Raw genomic sequence first — 19,210 nt, forward strand, 5'->3', positions numbered from 1 at the left:
ATCAATGACCCATTTCACTCTATGTTTCAATGTGTATGTGACAAATAAAGCTAATTTTTAACTTTTGCCTCTTTATCTCTACCCAACACTAATGTATGGCACGCATGCTAATGAATATTGGGAGACGACTACAACAGCACTACTTTAGAACCAGAGAGTAGAGATGAACTTCTGACTATTTGAAGGAATTGTCCTTAATTTCAAAAATATTACTTCAGGCATAAAAATTTCAAATGTATATTCAGATTTCTTTTATGAAATGTACATTGAAACATACAGTGAAGTGCATCATTTGCATTAACAAACAATACATCTAGGGATGTGCTGGGAGCAGCCCGCAAATGTCAGCACACATTTCAGCGCCAACAATGCTCAGCAGGCCAACACAGACCGCAACAAAACAGAAAACAAAAAGCAACAAAACAAGCCCCTTTACCACCTCCCCAACCACAGGAAGTCCTCCAACTCCAAGACAGGCCTCCAGTCCAGGTATCCAGGTTTCGACTTCCAATCGAGCTTTGGGCTCCAATCCTTGGTATCATCCTTAGTATCAACCCCCAGGCTAGCTGATGATGGGACCCGAAATTCCAGGAACTCTGGGAAACAGACTGACAGTCCCTCACAGACAAATAATTACAAACTCTGTGACAGAAACCAACAAGTGTGTGCTTCTGAGTTTAAATATTAGGACTGAGTTCCTCTATTTCCAGTATCCCACTCAGTGATGGTCAAATTGTGTGTACTCTCCTTCATATGTCCAGCTTCTTCTGCTCAACTCTGTTGTGTAACTCAGTTATATACTGTCATCAAATGACACCAATCGCAGTATAAATAGAAACACTGAAACATAGAAAACCTGCAGCAAAAAACAGGCCCTTCGGCCCACAACGCTGTGCCAAACATGTACTTAATTTAGAAATTACCTAGGGTTACACATAGCCCTCTATTTTTCTAAGCTCCACGTACCTATCCAAATGTCTCTTAAAAGACCCTAACATATCAACCTCCACCATCGTCACTGGCAGCCCATTCCACTCACTCACCACTCTCTGCGTAAAAAACTTACCCCTGACATCTCCTCTGTACATACTTCCAAGCACCTTAAAACTGTGCCCTCTCATGTTAGCCATTTCAGCCCTGGGAAAAAGCCACTGACTATCCACACGATCAATGCCTGTCATCGTCATCATCTTTTACACCTCTATCAGGTCACCTCTCAATCTCTATCGCTCCAAGGAGAAAAGACCAAGTTCACTCAACCTATTCTCGTAAGGCATGCTCCCCAATCCATGCAACATCCTTGTAAATCTCCTCTGCATTCTTTCTATAGTTTCCACATCCTTCCTGTAGTGAAGCAACCAGAACTGAGTACAGTACTCCAAGTGGGGTCTGACCAGGGTCCTATATAGCTGTAACATTACCTCTCAGCTCTTAAACTTAATCCCATGATTGATTAAGGCCAATGCACTGTACACCTTTCTAACCACAGAGTCAACCTGCACAGCAGCTTTGAGTGACCTATGGACTTGGACCCCAAAATCCCTCTGATCCTCCACACTGCCAAGAGTCTTGCCATTAACACTATATTCTGCCATCATATTTGACCTTCCAAAATGAACCACCTCACTCTTATCTGGGTTGAACTCCATCTGCCACTTCTCAGCCCAGTTTTGCATCCTACCGATATTCCACTGTAACCTCTGACAGCCCTCCACACTATCCACAACACCCCCAACCTTTGTGTCATCAGCAAATTTACTAACCCATCCCTCCACTTACTCAGCCAGGTCATTTATAAAAGTCAAGAAGAGAAGGGGTCCCAGAATAGATCCCTGAGGCACACCACTGGTCACTGACCTCCATGCAGAATATGACCCATCTACAACCACTCTTTGCCTTCTGTGGGCAAGCCAATTCTGGATCCACAAAGCAATGTCCCCTTGGGTCCCTTGCCTTCTTACTTTCTCAATAAGCTTTGCATGGGGTACCTTATCAAATACCTTGCTTAAATCCATATACATTACATCTACTCTCAACCTTTATTGGCATGTTTAGTCACATTCTCAAATAATTATATCAGGCTCATAAGGCGTGACCTGCTTTTGACAAAGCCATGCTGACTATTCCTAATCATATTACGCCTTTCCGAACGTTCATACATCCTGCCTCTCAGGATCTTTTCCAGCAATTTACCAACCACTGAAGTAAGACTCACTGGTCTATAATTTCCTGGGCTTTCTCTACTCCCTTTCTTGAATAAGGGAACAACATCTGCAACCCTCCAATCCTCTGGAACCTCTCCTGTCCACATTGATGATGCAAGGATCATTGCCAGAGGCTCAGCAATCTCCCCCCTCACCTCCCACAGTAGTGCAGGGTACATCTCATCCAGTCCCAGAGATTTATCCAACTTGATGCTTTCCAAAAGCTCCAGCACATCCTCTTTCTTAATGTCTATATGCTCAAGCTTTTCAATACACTGAAAGTCATCCCTTCAATCGCCAAGATCCTTTTCCGTAGTGAATACCGAAGCGAAGTATTCATTAAGTACCTTTGCTATCTTCGCCGGTTCCATACACACTTTTCCATTGTCACACTTGATTGGTCCTGTTCTCTCATGTCTTATCCTCTTGCTCTTCACATACTTGTAGAATTCCTTGCAGTTTTCCTTAATCCTGTCCACAAAGGCCTTCTCATGGCCCCTTCTAGCTCTCCTAATTTCATTCTTAAGCTCCTTCCTGCTAGCCTTATAATCTTCTAGACCTCTATCATTACCTAGTTTTTTGAATCTTTCATAAGGTCTTCTTCTTGACTAGATTTACAACTGCCTTTGTACACCATGGTTCCTGTATCTTAACATCCTTTCCCTGTTTCATTGAAATGTGCCTATGCAGAACTCCATGCAAATATTCCCTGAACATTTGCCACATTTCTTCCATACGTTTCCCTGAGAACATCTGTCTCCAATTTATGCTTCCAAGTTCCTGCCTGATAGCCTCATATTTCCACTTACTCCCTTTAAATGCTTTCTTAACTTGTCTGTTCCTATCCCTCTCCAATGCTATGGTAAAGGAGATAGAATTGTGATCACTATCTCCAAAATGCTCTCCCACTGAGAAACCTGACACTTCACCAGGTTAATTTCCCAAAACCAGATCAAGTACAGCCTCTCCCCTTGTACTCTTACCTACATATTGTGTCAGGAAACCTTCCTGAACACACCTAACAAACTCCACCCATCTAAACCCCTCACTGTAGGGAGATGCCAGTTCATATTTCGGAAATTAAAATCTCCCACCACAACAACCCTGTTATTATTACACTTCTGCAGAATCTGTCTCCCTATCTGCTCCTCGATGTCCCTGTTACTATTGAGTGGTCTATAAAAAACACCCAGTAGAGTTATTGACCCCTTCCTGTTCCTAACTTCCACCCACAGAGACTCAGTAGACAATCCCTCCATGACTTCCTCCTTTTCTGCAGCTGTGAAACTAACTCTGATCAACAGTGCCATACCCCCACCTCTTTTGCCTCCTTCCCTGTCCTTTCTGAAACATCTAAAGCCTGGCACTCAAAGTAACCATTCCTGCCCCTGAGCCATCCAAATCTCTGTAATGGATACAATATCATAGCTCCAAGTACTGATCCACGTTCTAAGCTCATCCGCTTTGTTCATGATACTCCTTGCATTAAAATAGATACATCTCAAACCATCGGTCTGAGTGTGTCCCTTCTCCATCAGCTGCCTTTCCTCCCTCTCACACTGTCTCCAAGCTTTCTCTGTTTGTGAGCCAACCGCCTCTTCCTCCGTCTCTTTAGTTTGGTCCCACCCCCCCCCCCCCCACAATCAATTCTAGTTTAAACTCTTCCCAATAGCCTTTGCGAACCTCCCTGCCATGATATTGGTCCCCTTGGGATTCAAGAGCAACCTGTTCTTTTGGTACAGGTCACACCTGCCCCAAAAGAGGTCCCAATGATTCAGAAATCTGAATCCCTGCCCCCTGCTCCAATCTCTAATTCATTCTCCACCTCACTCTACTCCTATACTCACTGTCACGTGGCACAGGCAGTAATCCCGAGATTATTACCTTTGTTGTCCTGCTTCTCAACTCCCTTCCTGTAGTCTCCCTGTAGTCTGTTTTCAGGACTTCCTCCCTTTTCCTACCTATGTTGTTGGTACTAATATGTACCACGACCTCTGGCTGTTCACCTTCCCAGTTCAGGATATCATGGACGCGATCAGAAACATCCCATACCCTGGCACCTGGGAGGCAAACTACCATCCGTGTTTCTTTCCTGCGTCCACAGAATCGCCTGTCTGACCCTCTAACTATAGAGTCCCCTATTACTGTTGCCATCCTCTTCCTTTCCCTGCCCTTCTGAGCCACAGGGCCAGACTGTGCCAGAGGCATGGTCACTGTTGCTTCCCCCAGGTAGGTCATCCCCCCAACTACTCAAAAAGGAGAACTTATTGTTAAGGGGGTCAGCCATTGGGTAGTATCTGACTCTTGCCCTTCCCTCTCTTGACTGTTACCCACTTATCTGTCTCCCGAGGCCCCAGTGTGACTACCTGCCTCTAGCTCCTATCACTTCCTCACTTTCCCTGACCAGACAAAGGTCATCGAGCTGCATCTCCAATTCCCTAATCCAGTCCCAAGGAGTTGCAGCTCGATGCATCTGGTTGCAGATGGGGCCTTCCAGAAGGCTGGGAGTCTCCCGGACTTCCCACACCTGACACCCAGTACACTGGCCTCACAGACAAACTTCCTGTTTCTATTCCTCACAGGTAACCTATCTCGCCTCGACCCATTACCTCCAAAGCCTTTCCACTCTGCCTGAGATCACCCAGTCAATGTCCTCTCCTTTGATGACCGCTCCGCTGGGCAGTGTCTCCCTTTTATGCCTGAACCTTCCCTGGTATCTAACTCACGATTATTGCTCCGGTTATAGTCATTCATAGGCCATGTACAATGGACAAATGCTCTCAAAGCTCCCTTTTTAAATAACCACCACCGACCTGCGAGAAATCCCTCTTGGTAAGGCTCTGAAGACGCACTCTCAATGTTCCAAGTACAGCTTCTTCGCCATCAGAATGGACAATGAACCCATGAACACTACCTCACTTGTGCTCATTTTTTGCACTACTTATTTAATTTAATTTATATATATGATATATGTTTCTTATTGCAAGTTATAGCTTAAAAATGTATTGCAATGTTCTGCTGCCACAAAACAACAAATTTCATGATGATATATGCCTGTGATGTTAAGGCTGATTTTGATTCCGACATCAGGGTGTATCTATGGGAAGAGAAGCCACTAATGTGTTGGGTGGAAACCCCTGTGAAGGAGAGCAAAGAAGCTTATTAAGCTGCAAGCAATGGTGGGGAGTTTATCGGTTCATGAGTGAGTGGACGCAGTTAGAAGGTAAGAACATGGGCAAAGGAATGTAAGAGTTGCAAAGTGCAAAGCCAGAGGACATGACCAGGAGATCAGCTGAACATGTCCACCACAGAACAAGAAGAAAAAGGATACAAAGAAAACTAGTTGAGCCAATATCGCAGACGGAAAGTAGTCGAGCGAATATCGCAGACGGAAAGTAGTCGAGCGAATATCGCAGATGGAAAGTAGTCGAGTGAATATCGCAGACGGAAAGTAGTCGAGCGAATATCGCAGATGGAAACTAGTTGAGCCAATATCGCAGATGGATGACAAAAACCAACAGAGAAATCAGGTTACCTGAAGTTGCAGAATTCAATATTGAGTCTAGAAAGCTGCGACATGCCCAGGGGGAAGATCAGGTGCTTGAAAAGGGCTTCAAAGTAACAGGATGGAGGCTGCACACCAATGAATCAGAGATGAGGTGTACATTTATTATCAAAGTATGCAGTATACAACCTTGAAATTCGTCTTCCCCATAGACAGTCACAAAATAAAGACAAACCATGGAACCAACCAATTCAAAGAAAAATATCGAACATCAAACTCCCCTCTCCCCAACACACGCAAAAATAATTGCACAAATGGCAATAAAACAAACGAGTGAAAACACAAAATATATAACACAAAATCAAAAGGCATACAGTATTTATTTTCAGTCAATATTAAATTCTATAACTTAAGTGGTACTCCTGTCATATTGGCTCGACCTATTAGCTTGTTACAAACAAGAGAAAATCTGTAGATGCTGGAAATACAAGCAACACACACACAATGCTGGAGGAACTCATCAGTCAGGCAGCATCTATGGAAATGAGTGCGGTCGATGTAGGTTTGCTGGTGCTGTAATAGCATTATGCTAACTGCTATGCTGAAGTGTTGCCCCTACCACGTCATCTTCCTGCCTTGTCTTTAAGACCATAAGATATAGGAGCTGAAGTAGGCAATTTGGCCCATCGAGTCTGCTCCACCGTTCAATCATGGGCTGATCCAATTCATCCAGTCATCCCCACTCCCCTGCCTTCTCCCCATACCCTTTGATGCCCTGGCTAATCAAGAACCTATCTTTCTCTGCCTAAATGCACCCAATGACTAGGCCTCCCTTGCCACTCATGGCAGGAAATTCCACATATTTACCACTCTCTGACTAAAGTAATTTATCCACATCTCTGTTCTAAATGGACGTCCTTCAATCCTGAAGTCATGCCCTCTTGTCCTAGAATCCCCTACCATGTGAAATAACTTTGCCATATTGAATCTGTTCAGGCCTTTTAACATTCAGAAAGTCTCTATGAGATCCCTCCTCATTCTCCTGAACTCCAGGGAATACAGCCCAAGAGCTGCCAGACGTCCCTCATACAGTAACCCTTTCATTCCTGGAATCATTCTCGTGAATCTTCCTGAACCACTTCCAATGTCAGTATATCCTTTCTAAAATAAGGAGCCCAAAATTGCACACAATTCTCTAAGTGTAGTCTCATGAGTGCCTTATAGAGCCTCAATGTCACATCCCTGCTCTAATATTCTATACCTCTAGAAATGAATGCCAACGTTGCATTCGCCTTCTTCACCACCAGCTCAACCAGAGGGAGGCGATGGGAAGGTGAGGAGATAAGGTCAGAGAGGGAAACATGAATGGCAGATTGGTGAAAGGGGCAGTTAACAGGAATTATTGCCTATCACCTCTCTCTGGTGGTCCTCCTCCTCCCCTTTCTTCCATGGTCTTCTACCCTCTCCTATCAGATTTCCCCTTCTTCAGCCCATTATCTCTTGCACCAATCAGCTTCCCAGCTCTGTACTTCACCCCTCCCCCTCTCCCGGTTTCACCTATCACCTTGTACCTTCTCCTTCCCTCCCCCCACCTTCTTGCTCTAACTCCTCATCTTTTTATCGCAGTCCTGATGAAGGGTCTCAGCCTGAAATGTTGACTGCTTACTATTCTGAATAGATGCTGCCTGGCCTGCTGAGTGCCTCCAGCATTTTGTGTGTGTGTGTCTAGGATTTCCAGCATCTGCAGCTTTTCTCATGCTTGAGGTAAAACAACCGTCTGGTATGGATTAGTTCAGACGAAGGGCCGTTTTTTTGTTCTTTGGTGCTCTACGACTCCAGCTTTGATGAAGAGTCTCGGAGCTGAAACATTAAACCTGTTTTTTTTCTTCCACAGATGCAGCGTGATCTGAGTATTTCCAACATCTCTGCTTTTATTCAGGCTTCAAATCCCATTTCAGAGAGTCTGACCTGATGTTCAAGAGAAGCATTTCACTGTCAATAGTGCTATCTTCAGATAATAATGCTAAACCGGGCTTTTCTTTGTTCTTTCAGATGAAAACAGGATCCCAGCGCACTACTTCATCATCAAACAGGTAATTAATCTTGGTTAATGTTTACACTTCAGCCATTGTCATCAAGAAATAGATAAGGCAACACGTACAACACGCTGGAGGAACTCAGCAGGTCGGGCAGCATCCGTGGAAACGAGCAGTCAACGTTTCGGGCTGAGACCCTTCGTCAGGACTTGGCCCAAAACGTTGACTGCTGGTTTCCATGGATGCTGCCCGACCTGCTGAGTTCCTCCAGCGTGTTGTACGTGTTGCTTTGACCCCAGCATCTGCAGTGTACTTTGTGTTTTAAGAAATGGATAACCTAGGTGTTATTGCATTGCCGTTTGGGGTTAAAATTGGGTGTCATTAGCTGTAAAGTATTTTGGAATAAGGTGGAAATTCTACATTTAATGTGGCTGAGTGGTGTCCTGTTCACTTCCTCCACCTGGGAGCATTGAGCATTAGCTATTAATGTTTAATCGGAATTCTGTGCAGCTGTCTAATCTGTTCAGAAAGGATTCCTGGTGGCAACAGAAAAAAAGTACTTGAGAGTTCCTTGTGTTTTTTTAAAATTGTACTTGTCAAGAATTTATCTAAACTGTGAAAGAGTAACTGGTGTCTGATTATATTCAGGGCACTGCAGAATCATTTTGCACAATAATAAAGGTTACAGAGGAATCTGTCACGCAGTTACCCCAAAGCCTATAATAACATGGACATTTATTGGAAATCAGTCATTGCTAGGATTGTTCAGCAAGTTTCTGCAAGCTGTGCATGTAGAATGCCTGAAATTTATTTCCACCTAATAGCCAACATAAAATGAATTAATTGGAGTTACCCGAGTGGCATCTCCCCCGACTACCAATTTTATAGCGGGCTGGTAATTAAATTAACATCAATTCCACAGACATGCTGGTTAAATATTTCTGATTAATCATAAAATACAGAATTCCTTATTCCATGAGGTAATCTCTTAATTTGAGGTTGAGGGATTACAGTAAGGATGCAGCAGCTGGTACTATCTTCCTTTCTCACACTCCCACACTCACTTCCACTAAGCCATAAGCTACATAACTGACCTGCTGGGGCCATGAGTCAGTCCATCGGTAACCTAACTAGGCAAGACTTCTGCTGATCTGATCTGACTATATTTTTCATGGCTCAGTTGTTGAACTTTCAAGATGAAACCCCACAGCCATGAAACAATTGATTAATAAGTGGTGCACTGCCCCTCACACTCGTTCGAACAAACAGTACTTCAGCTCTCTTCCCGTCAACTACCTGGCTTCTGAAGATAACATTAGTTTTATTTGTCACATGTCCTTTGAAACATGCGTCGTTTGCTTCAAGTCAAATCAGCAAGGAATGTGTTGAGCAGTGTAAAGTATCTGTCTTAACTATTTGATACAATTATAGAACTCATAGAAAAATACAGCACAGAAACAGGCCATTCAGCCCATCAGTCTGTGCCAAACTACTAATCTGTCTAATCCCATCTGGACGCAGCTCATAATGATGATGATGATGAATCCCATCTGGACCATAGCTCTCTATACCCCTCCTATCCATGTACCTATCCAAAATCCTTAATGTTACAAAGTCGTTTTGAATTGTATTGCAGATGATAAACACAATTCCAGTAGCTTGAATAAGACTGCAGTTCAATTGAAATGCAATAGGGTCCATTTCATCAGGGAAAATAACATTTAAATCTTCCCAGCTCTGCTGTGTTGAGCCGAATTAATCCCATAATGGCATGAAACCACATGAGTAATCAGAGTCCTGCTTATGACTACAATCATAAAAGTCACAGAACAGTACCGCACAGAAACAGGCCCTTCAGCCCATCTAGTCTGTGCTGAACTGCTTCGGATATAAGGATTGACAGCACTGTAAATGGCAGCTTTCTGGATGATCAGAAAACATGGTGTCAAACAGCTTCACATTTTGCACAGCCTTGATTTATCTCAAATGCAAGGGGATTGTACACTTCTGGTCAGCTTCTAAAATGTTGAAATGTACAAATTCCACCTCCCTCCCCCTCCCCAATGTAGAGGGGTGAGATGGTGACAAAGAGGCGTACAGGAGTGAGGTAGATCAGCTGGTTGAGTGGGGTTGCAACAACAACATTGCACTCAACATCAGTAAGACCAAGGGATTGATTGTGGACTTCAGGAAGGGGAAGTCAAGGGTTACGCAGTGATGGAGGAGAGTGGTGTCCAACTTAGCCTTGTGTTCCTATAGCTTGTCTATCTGCTTTAAATAATACGTCCAGTTGAGCAAACTATATTCCTATTATTTTAAAGAGCTCAGTCATTTTCTTTTGTAATGTATACTTCTATAGTGAAAATGGTCCCAGCTCTCTAACCCTACCCAGATAACAGACGCCCTTAAACTGGTTGCCTAAAAGGAACTATCTTCCAAGCCTTCTTAACTACACTGCCACATGAGTAGATAAAGGACATTCACGGTGTCTTGGATGGAGTTGGATCAATAAAGTACTGTTCCACCTTGCTGTCATGTGTGGGTAAGTGTAGAAATAAAGAGAGATGAAAAGCTGCAATAGTACACTAGTGCAAGGGGGTTTTGTTTAGTGCCAAATGAATAAAAGAACAAAAGCTGCCCAAAGGTTGTGAAGAAAAATAAATTACAAATAGATAAATGAAAACCAACATGTATGTACAGAAATTTACAAATATACAGAGGCTTTCTCCATGACAACACACCCAAAATGCTGGAGGAACTCAGCAGGCCAGGCAGCATCCATTGAAAAAGGGAGAGAGAACCACTAGGTGATAGGAGGGCGGTGGGGGGGGGGGAATGAAGTAAAGAGCCGGGAAGTTGACAGGTGAAAGAGACAGAAGGACGTGGAAGAAAGAAAAAGGCAGGAGGAGCACCAGAGGGAGGCGATGGGCAGGCAAGGAGATAAGGTGAGAGGGAAAAGGGGATGGGAAATGGAGAAGGGGGTTGGGAAACATTACTGGTAGCTTGAGAAGTCAATGTTCATGCCCTCAGGTTGAAGGCTACCCAAATAGAATGTTGTTCCTCCAACCTAAGTGTGGCCTCATCACAACAGTGGAGGAGGCCATGGCTGGACATATCAGAATGGGAATGGAAAATGGAATTAAAATGGGTGGCCACTCGTAGGCGGAGCAAAGGTGCTCGGCGAAGTGGTCACCCAGTCTACATTGGGTCTCACTGATATACAAGAGGGCCCACCGGGACCCCAGCAGACTCACAGATGAAGTGTTGCCTCACCTGGAAGGACTGTTTGGGGCCTGAATGGTGGTGAGGGAGGAGGTGTAGGAGCAGGTGTAGCACGTTCGCTTGCAAGGATAAGTGCCAGGAGGGAGAACAGTGGGGAGGAATGAATGGAAATGGGGGTCATGTATGAAGAAACCAGAGATTGTGTGTGTGGGGGGGGAAGATGTGCTTGGTGGGGGGATCCAGTTGGAGGTGGTGGAAATTTTGGAGAATTATGTGCTGGATACAGAGGCTGGTGGGGTGGTACTATAATTCTCCAAAACTTCTGCCACCTCCAACAGGATCCCACCACCATACACATCTTCCCCCCCTCCACTTTCTGCTCTCCGTAGGGATTGCTCCCTACGCGACTCCCTTGTCCGTTCATCCCCCCCCCCCCCACCCCCGATCTCCCTCCTGGCACTTACTCTTACAAGTGGAACAAGTGCTACACCTGCCCCTACACCTCCTCCCTCACTACCATTCAGGACCCCAAACAGTCCTTCCAGGTGACGCGACACTTCACCTATGAGTCTGTTGGAGTCATTTACCGTGTTTGGTGCACCCAGTGTGGCCTCCTGTACAATGGTAAGACCCAACGAAGATTGGGAGAGCACTTTGCCGAGCAGCTGCGCTCCATCTGCCAGAACAACCGGGATCTCCCAGTGGCCACCCACTTCAATTATACTCCCCCGTCCCATTTCGATATGTCCATCCATGGCCTCCTCCACTGTCATGTTGATCATGGCACCGTCATGGGATCAGTGCCTTGATTTACTTCAAGTTCCTCAGGAGGTTAAAAAATTCGGCATGTCCCCTTTGGCCCCCGCGAGTTTTCATCGATCCCCTCAGGATGTCTGCCTGTGACCGCAGAGAGCGTGACCCAGCTCAGCACAGCCTGGAAGCCAGACTCCCCTCCATGGACTCTGTCCACACTTCTCATTGCAACCAGCCTAAGAAAAGATCCTGCCCATGGCAGGCGTTCTCTCTTCTCTCCCCTCCCATGGAGCTGAAGCTGCATAAACCTAAAAGAACATAGTAGCCTCCAAGACAATTGCTATCTTGCCATTATAAGATTATTGAATGTTTCCCTGGTATAGTAAGGCAGACTCTTGACCTCACCACCACCGCATTGTGATGCACCTTACGGGCCACCTGCTCTGCACTCTGTCTCTACTGTCGCATTTTATTCTGCATCCTGTTATTGTTTTTCATTCTGCTGCCTCAGTGCACCATTGCAGTGATTTGATCTGTACGGACAGAATGCAAAACAAGCTTTTCACCGTTTGGATTAGAGATTGGCTTTGTGGGAGAAGCCAAGGAGTGGTGGTAATGGCTGCCCCTCTGACTGGAGGCCTGTGACTATTGGTGTGCCGCAGGGGTCGGAGCTGGGTCCTTTGCTGCGTGTCACCTGTATCAATGATCTGGATGATAATGTGGCTACCTGGATCAGCAAATTTGCAGATGACGTCAAAATTTGGGGTGTAGTGGACAGTGAGGGAGGCTATTATGGCTTGCAGGGGGATCTGCATCAGCTGCAAAAAATGGGCTGAAAAATGGCGGATAGAATTTAATGCAGACAAGTGTGAGGTTTTACACTTGGGCAGGACCAACCAGGGTAGGTCTTACACAGTGGACGGTAGGGCACTGAGGAATGTTATAGAACAAAGGGATTTGGGAACACAGGTACATAATTCCTTAAAAGTTGTGTCACGGGTAGGTAGGGTCATTAAGAAAGCTTTTGGCACATTGGCCTTCATAAATCAGTGTATTGAGTACAAGAGATGTGATGTTATGTTGATGAGATAATCTGGAGTATTTTATGCAGTTTTGATCACCTACCTACAGGAAAGATGTAAACAAGGTTGAACGAATGCAGAGAAAATTTACAAGGACGTTGCCGGGTCTGGAGGACCCGAGTTATAAGGACAGATTGAATAAGTTAGGACCGTATTCTTTAGAATGTAGAAGACTGAGATGAGATTGGATAGAGGTATTCAAAATTATCAGGGGTATAGACAGGGTAAATGCAAGCAGGCTTTTTCCACTGAGGTTGGGTGGTTCTACAAGCAGAGGTCATGGGTTAAGTGTGAAAGGTGAGAAGTGCAAGGGGAACATGAGGGGAAACTTCTTCACTCAGAGGGCCATAAGAGTGTGGAATGAGCTGCCAGCACAGGTGGGCCATGTCAGCTTGATTTCAACATCTAAGAGAAGTTTGGATAGGTACATGGATAGTAGGGACATGGCAGGCTATGGTCCCGGTGCAGGTAATTGGGAGTAAGCAGTTTAAATGGTTTTCCGCATGGACTAGATGGGCCAAAGGGCCTGTTTCTGTGCTGTACCTCTCTATGACTATGTACCTCACTATATGCGACACGTATAAAACAATTTACCAATTTCGGTTGCTCTGTTTCTGAGTTTCCAATAATTTCTTCAATTTAAGGCTATCAAGTTTTTTGCATGTTCGGTCTTGACCACATAGTTCTGGCTGCTCTATGCAAACCTCAAATTGCAACGAGTTAAACCTTTGAGTGTTTGTCAGCATTAAAAGTAATCTGCCAGACAGAGTAATTGAGTAATACAGCATGGGAAAAGACGCTTTGGCCCAACTGGTCCATGCCAACCTGCAATTGGCCTATAACTCTCCAAGTCCCTCCCTTTCATGTACCCATCCAAATGCTGCTTAAATGTTACCATGGTACCCACCTCAATCACTTCCTCGGGCAGCTCTTTCCAGGTATTCATTACTCTTTGTGTAAAGAAGATTTGACATTTTAAACCAATGGCCTTTCAGCAGGGCTCTTAATTTATATTTCCAAACTTGGGTAACACCCTGGTTAAGATTTTTACTGCTGTGCTGTAGGTATTTCATTTTAGCAGTTCTGTAAGAGCTGTCTGTTCTGCTTTTAGCATGTTCGGGTTTGAGCCAAAGATCAGGGGCTATGTTGTTCAACGTAGCCCTTTATGAATGTCGTGTCAGTGTTACGTACCCCATAACGGGTTAAAAGAACCAGCAGAAATGGAACACACCTGGAGTCTGGTTTTGCTATTAACAAACACTGTTTTATTAGTAACTACATAATATAGTAATATAAAACTGGATAAATCAAACAGATTGGCAGAGTTTAAGCATATATAAGTGTGTAAATATAAAACCCAAACTTCTTCAAGCTTAGGTGGTAAGTGATACAGTCCTACGATGGTATACAAACGAAGTCAGTTCAGTTTGTGATATTGAGTTGAGTAGAATTGTGGAGAGGTGATTTGTTATCTAAGCAAGCCAATGCCATCGATCTTCCTGTTGTCTTCTGAAAACCTTTTTAATGTCACCGACTGTGACCATGCTAAGGGTACCGTCTTCATGTGGTGAAGCTATCAACCCAGGCAAGGGTTAAACACACTGATAGCTTCCCCTTTTGCACACTGCGAGAGCCATTGATCGACTCTCCCGATCGATCCTCAAAACCCACCCTTTCGAGGTCACTCAAAGCTCATCCAGTTTCTGTTTCTTCTGTGTCTCTGTGTGTGTCTTCCATGTGTCTACCAGAAAACTAGCTGACATTGTATATATATCCAAACATGCTGAACACCAGCTGTCTATTATATAGCTCTGCTCTTCCATCACCATGGCGACTCACGAGCTGCTCGGTTTCTCTCTCTCTGAATCAGCAGCACACTCTCTCTCTCTTTTTAAAGGCATAGTCCATAATGAATAAACCTTGGGATCTCGTCACAGTCAGCCAGTCAGGATGGTGGAATTAGGAGAGGGTCCTGGAGAGCGTTGGGCGGTGAGGTTTTAGTTATGGACACTGGTGTGGATCAAGGTCTTTTCGGCAGAATCCAGGAGAAGCCAAGAGGGAAGGTGGCAAAGGATGCCACCCCTGTTGCACAAGGTGTTTTGTGCGGGTGAATGGCTTCAAGGAGGCACCCATTTGTTCGAGATGGATCTCAAGCGACATTTGGAAGGTGCTATGTGCTTTCACGTAGACAAGTGAGTTAAAGACAATTTCAAGATGAGCTCCAACTTCAAAGGTTCAAAGGTCCAATTTAATGTCAGAGAAATGTATACAATATACATCCTGAAACGCTTCTTCTTCACAAACATCCACAAAAACAGAGAATTGCCCCAAAGAATGAACGGCAGTAAAACATGAGAACCCCAAAGCCCCCTCCCAACTCCTTCCTCCTGCACAGAAGTGGCAGCAAGCAACAATTCCCCCTCCTCCCACCGGCAAAACAAAAGCATCAGCACCACCATCGAGCACTCAAACATGAGCAAAGCAACAGCAAAGACACAGACTAGCTGTTCCCACAAAGACTTTGTGTTTCATCCGGCATTCGACAACCCACTGGCTCTCTCTCTCTCTCTGCCTGATCAGGGAGAGGAAGGAGTTTTTATTTTCCCAGCAAGCAAGGAGGCATAAAAACAACTCACTGGTTTATCATATTAAAAGTCCGTTACATCACTTTTTTCGAGCTCTGTGCCTGAAGATCGCAAAGATCTCAGGACTTCGGGCCCACAGCAGCTGTAGATTTTCCGGCTCCCCCGACGACATACAGATCTCCTGCTGTGACACCGACCCTCGATTCGCCCGTCTTCAGAGCCCCGAGATCTTAGGCTTCCAAATACGAGCCGTTCTCTCAGGCCGAACCCTTGGCGTGCCACACAATGGCTGGTTATGAAACCCCAAGAACGGGTCCCAATCCGCAAAGAACTGAAGCCTGTGTGTAACTCCAGGTCAGGGTCTTCAAAAGAACCCTGAAAGGGAAAAATAGAGATATTAAAGATGGAAATAGAACTGTTTTCGAAGATGCAAGCAAAGGAGTCGCTGTTTAGCGCCATCTTAACTCCACCTCCATCACTTTTGTGCCCATTTGGACTGGGTTAACTGTAATGGGCCCTTTTTATTTTTTTTTCTTGTATTTTTCCTACTAATTGTTCAATAAAGCTGAAATTTGTAAATATACTTTATAATTGTATGCAGTGTATGATCTGTTATTTCTTGCCGACAGCTAATTGCACGGGATCAGTATTTGCACAAAATTCACATGGATTGGTGTCTGGGTAGTCAAGACATCTCAACTTCCCAGTTTTGGTGGGACCCAAATCTTACTGACCCTAGACGTATGGAGTTTGAGAAAGGTGGTTTTCTCACTGCTGACTCCAGTGGCTGCCAGCGAGTGGCTAACAAGCCGCCTGCCCAGAGACACCCGTTAAAAAGGGGGTTTCACTGGTAACTACCAATTATTTCCAATTCTGCAAAGAACATCCCTATTAACAGACAAGTGATGGACAAGAGCCAGTAACATCATGAAGGATCCCACCCACCTTGCTCACGGTCTGCAATTTCCACTCCTATCAGCGAGGAGGCTACTTAGCATCACCAGTTTCAAAAAACTTACCTCCACCCACTAACCCACCCCTCCTCACCCCTTATCAGCACTACCTTATCTGTCAATCACCTTAGGTACAGACACTCCTGTACCTAGTGTCACTTAATGGACATGCAATCAATCTTTGTATTTAACCTACTTTATGTATAAGTTGTATTTTTTTTAAATTATCATTGTGTCCTTTATCTTATTGTGTTTTTTCTTGCACTGCGTTGGAGCTGGAGTAACAATTATTTTGTTCTTCTTTACATACGCCTACTGGAAATGCCATTAAACAATCTTGAATTTTGACAGAGAGGACATTGAATCAAGGCATCGGGAACATAGAAGTACAGGCATCTTTGTTCATTGTTTTTCGATCTAGCTCCATCTTCTTTCACATATCAATGAGTCTAACTTTCACATGAAGTTCAACCCTTCTAAAATCTTACTTTGTTGGGTGAAGGCATTTTTCACAAGACCACCAATTTCTACTCACTGGATGGCACTTAGTAGCCATTTAAGAGGACTGTTAAAAGTGAAACCAGATTTCATGTATCTGTCCAGTCGAGATAAAGGAATAGATTTTTATAACCCAAGGCAATGCGACTGAAGCAAAAATATAAATATTAGAAATATTCAGCAGGTGAAATATCCCACATCCGTGAGAAAAGAAATGAAGTCAGCATCCTTCATCCGAACTGTAAAGGAGATGAGAAATTTGTAAAGCAGCAGAATGGGAGGGGAAACGCCTGTTTCGATCAGGTAAAACAATACCGAAGAAGATGAATTATTATGACAACCTGGTGATTTATTGATCAACATGAGCTTTTTAATCCTGGAATTCATTTAATTAACCAAATTTAAATCTCCCCAAGTGCTGACAAGGGATTTGAACTCAGGTTTGTGAATCATTAGTCCAGATCTCTGTACTAGCTAAATTAGTAATGTAACTGCTGTGCGCTATTATAACCTGCATTCAGAAGAATCTTCTAGAATCCTGCATTGGTTCCTTAATGAAGGACATGGAAAGACTGCAGATGCTGGAAATCTGGAACATCATGCAAAATGCTGTTGGAACTCAGCAGATCAGGCAACTTGTACGGAGGGAAATGGACAGTCAACACCTTGGGTCAAGATCCTTCATTAGGATTGGGACTGATGGGTGGGAGTATTACTAGTAGTTAATGGGCATGTGGGAGAGAGTAAGTTACAGAGAGGTAACTGGGGAGATTAGGATTGAACCAATTGCCCTGAGTGCTGGCATTGAGTGAATGGCCACATTGTCTCCTTCTACTTCATGAAAAGTATGGAAATGAACTTGAATAGGAAAGTGGACTCAACCAACCAGATGGCCTGTCTTGCTCCAATTTTCATTTTGGAATTTATCTTTATTTATGCATCTTAACCTTGACCAGGTATAAGATTAAAAAATGTAAGAGCATTGTTGTAACCAGTTAGTCACTAAATTCTGTATTTGTCATTTAAATTTGGTAATAAATTCATAAAGGTTGTATGAGATACTTTGGATTAACCCAGGTACAAATTCAGTCTCCACTGAGATTTGTTACCTTAGTTAAGGGATTAATTTTCAAATTTTTTCAAAGGTATAAAATCCTCCTGCCTTAAGTTATCATGAAAAACTTGTGAGCTGTAAAAGTATTGCAATGTATTTGGTTTTCCTTTCAAGGCCATTACTCGAAGCCCTGATCATATGTTTCATTATTTTCTCAATTTTAAGAAATTATTCTAAGTGTTTATCACCTCCAGCTGGATGAATTCTGTTACGTTCTTCTTCGTTGTCATAAATCTCCACTGTGCAGTTTTAGAACCTAAAGGTCATTTTCAAACATTGCTTAAAACATCCTATTGAATTCCTTACCTGAAGCACAGTATTAAAATACGAGGGCTGGAGTTCAGGATCCTGTCATCGGCTAGTCCTGGGTTTAATATCGAAGATCAAACAAAGCCCGAAGGGCAATTGGAAGTCAAAGCCCATTTGCTGAAGACCTGTGTCTACGAGGCTGAGTTCACTGACCTGCTGTCAGAGAGTCCATGAGTCCAGAGGAGGTCCAGAGAACTGTCCTGGGGTTGGAGAACTGTCTGTGTGTGGGTGGGAGGGTGGGAGGGAGGGAGGAAAGGAGCGTGCTGTGTTGCTGTTGTTGAGTTGCTCCTTGTGTTCTGCTGAACATTGTGGGCGTGCTATGCTGGTGCCAGAACCAACATAGTTAATAACTCATCTCCTTCTACCTTAGGCCACGAACTTATCAATCACCCCGATGAGTTATTAACTTCAAGCTTTCTGCATAATCACTCAAAGAGTTGAACAACATGTGCATGTAACGAGAGCTGTATAACTCATCTCCTTCTACCTTAGGCCACAAACTTATCAATCACCCTGATGAGTTATTAACTTCAAACTTTCTGCATAATCACTCAAAGAGTGGATCTGCATGTGAATGTAACGAGAACTGTATAACTCATCTCCTTCTACCTTAGGCCACAAACTTATCAATCACCCCGATGAGTTATTAACTTCAAACTTTCTGCATAATCTCTCAAAGAGTGGATCTGCATGTGAATGTAACGAGAACTGTATAACTCATCTCCTTCTACCTTAGGCCACAAACATCAATCAGCTCTGCTGTGGACACTTTCTGGAGGTCCAAGATCCGCACGCTCCACGACCGCTGGACTAAGTGTGTAAATGTGGGGGGGGGGGGGGGGGAACTATGTTGAAAAATAAATGTGCTCGGTTTTCTAAAATTGACTCCTTCTACCTCAGGCCACAAACTTATCAATCACCCCTCATACATGTGATAAACAAATAAATC

At 44.0% G+C, this 19,210-nt stretch overlaps 1 long non-coding RNA gene across 1 annotated transcript; it reads right to left on the bottom strand.

Moving 5' to 3' along the window:
* Positions 1-15,028: 15,028 nt before the first annotated feature.
* On the bottom strand, positions 15,029-18,490 carry LOC132399162 (uncharacterized). The gene is made up of 2 exons (XR_009513894.1): positions 18,259-18,490; positions 15,029-15,762 (listed from the first exon to the last, which is right to left on the bottom strand). It is a non-coding gene; the product is annotated as an uncharacterized LOC132399162 (long non-coding RNA).
* Between the last annotated feature and the right edge of the window lie 720 nt (positions 18,491-19,210).

Source organism: Hypanus sabinus, chromosome 9 (assembly GCF_030144855.1).
Source record: "Hypanus sabinus isolate sHypSab1 chromosome 9, sHypSab1.hap1, whole genome shotgun sequence".
NCBI classification, from domain to species: Eukaryota; Metazoa; Chordata; class Chondrichthyes; order Myliobatiformes; family Dasyatidae; genus Hypanus; species Hypanus sabinus.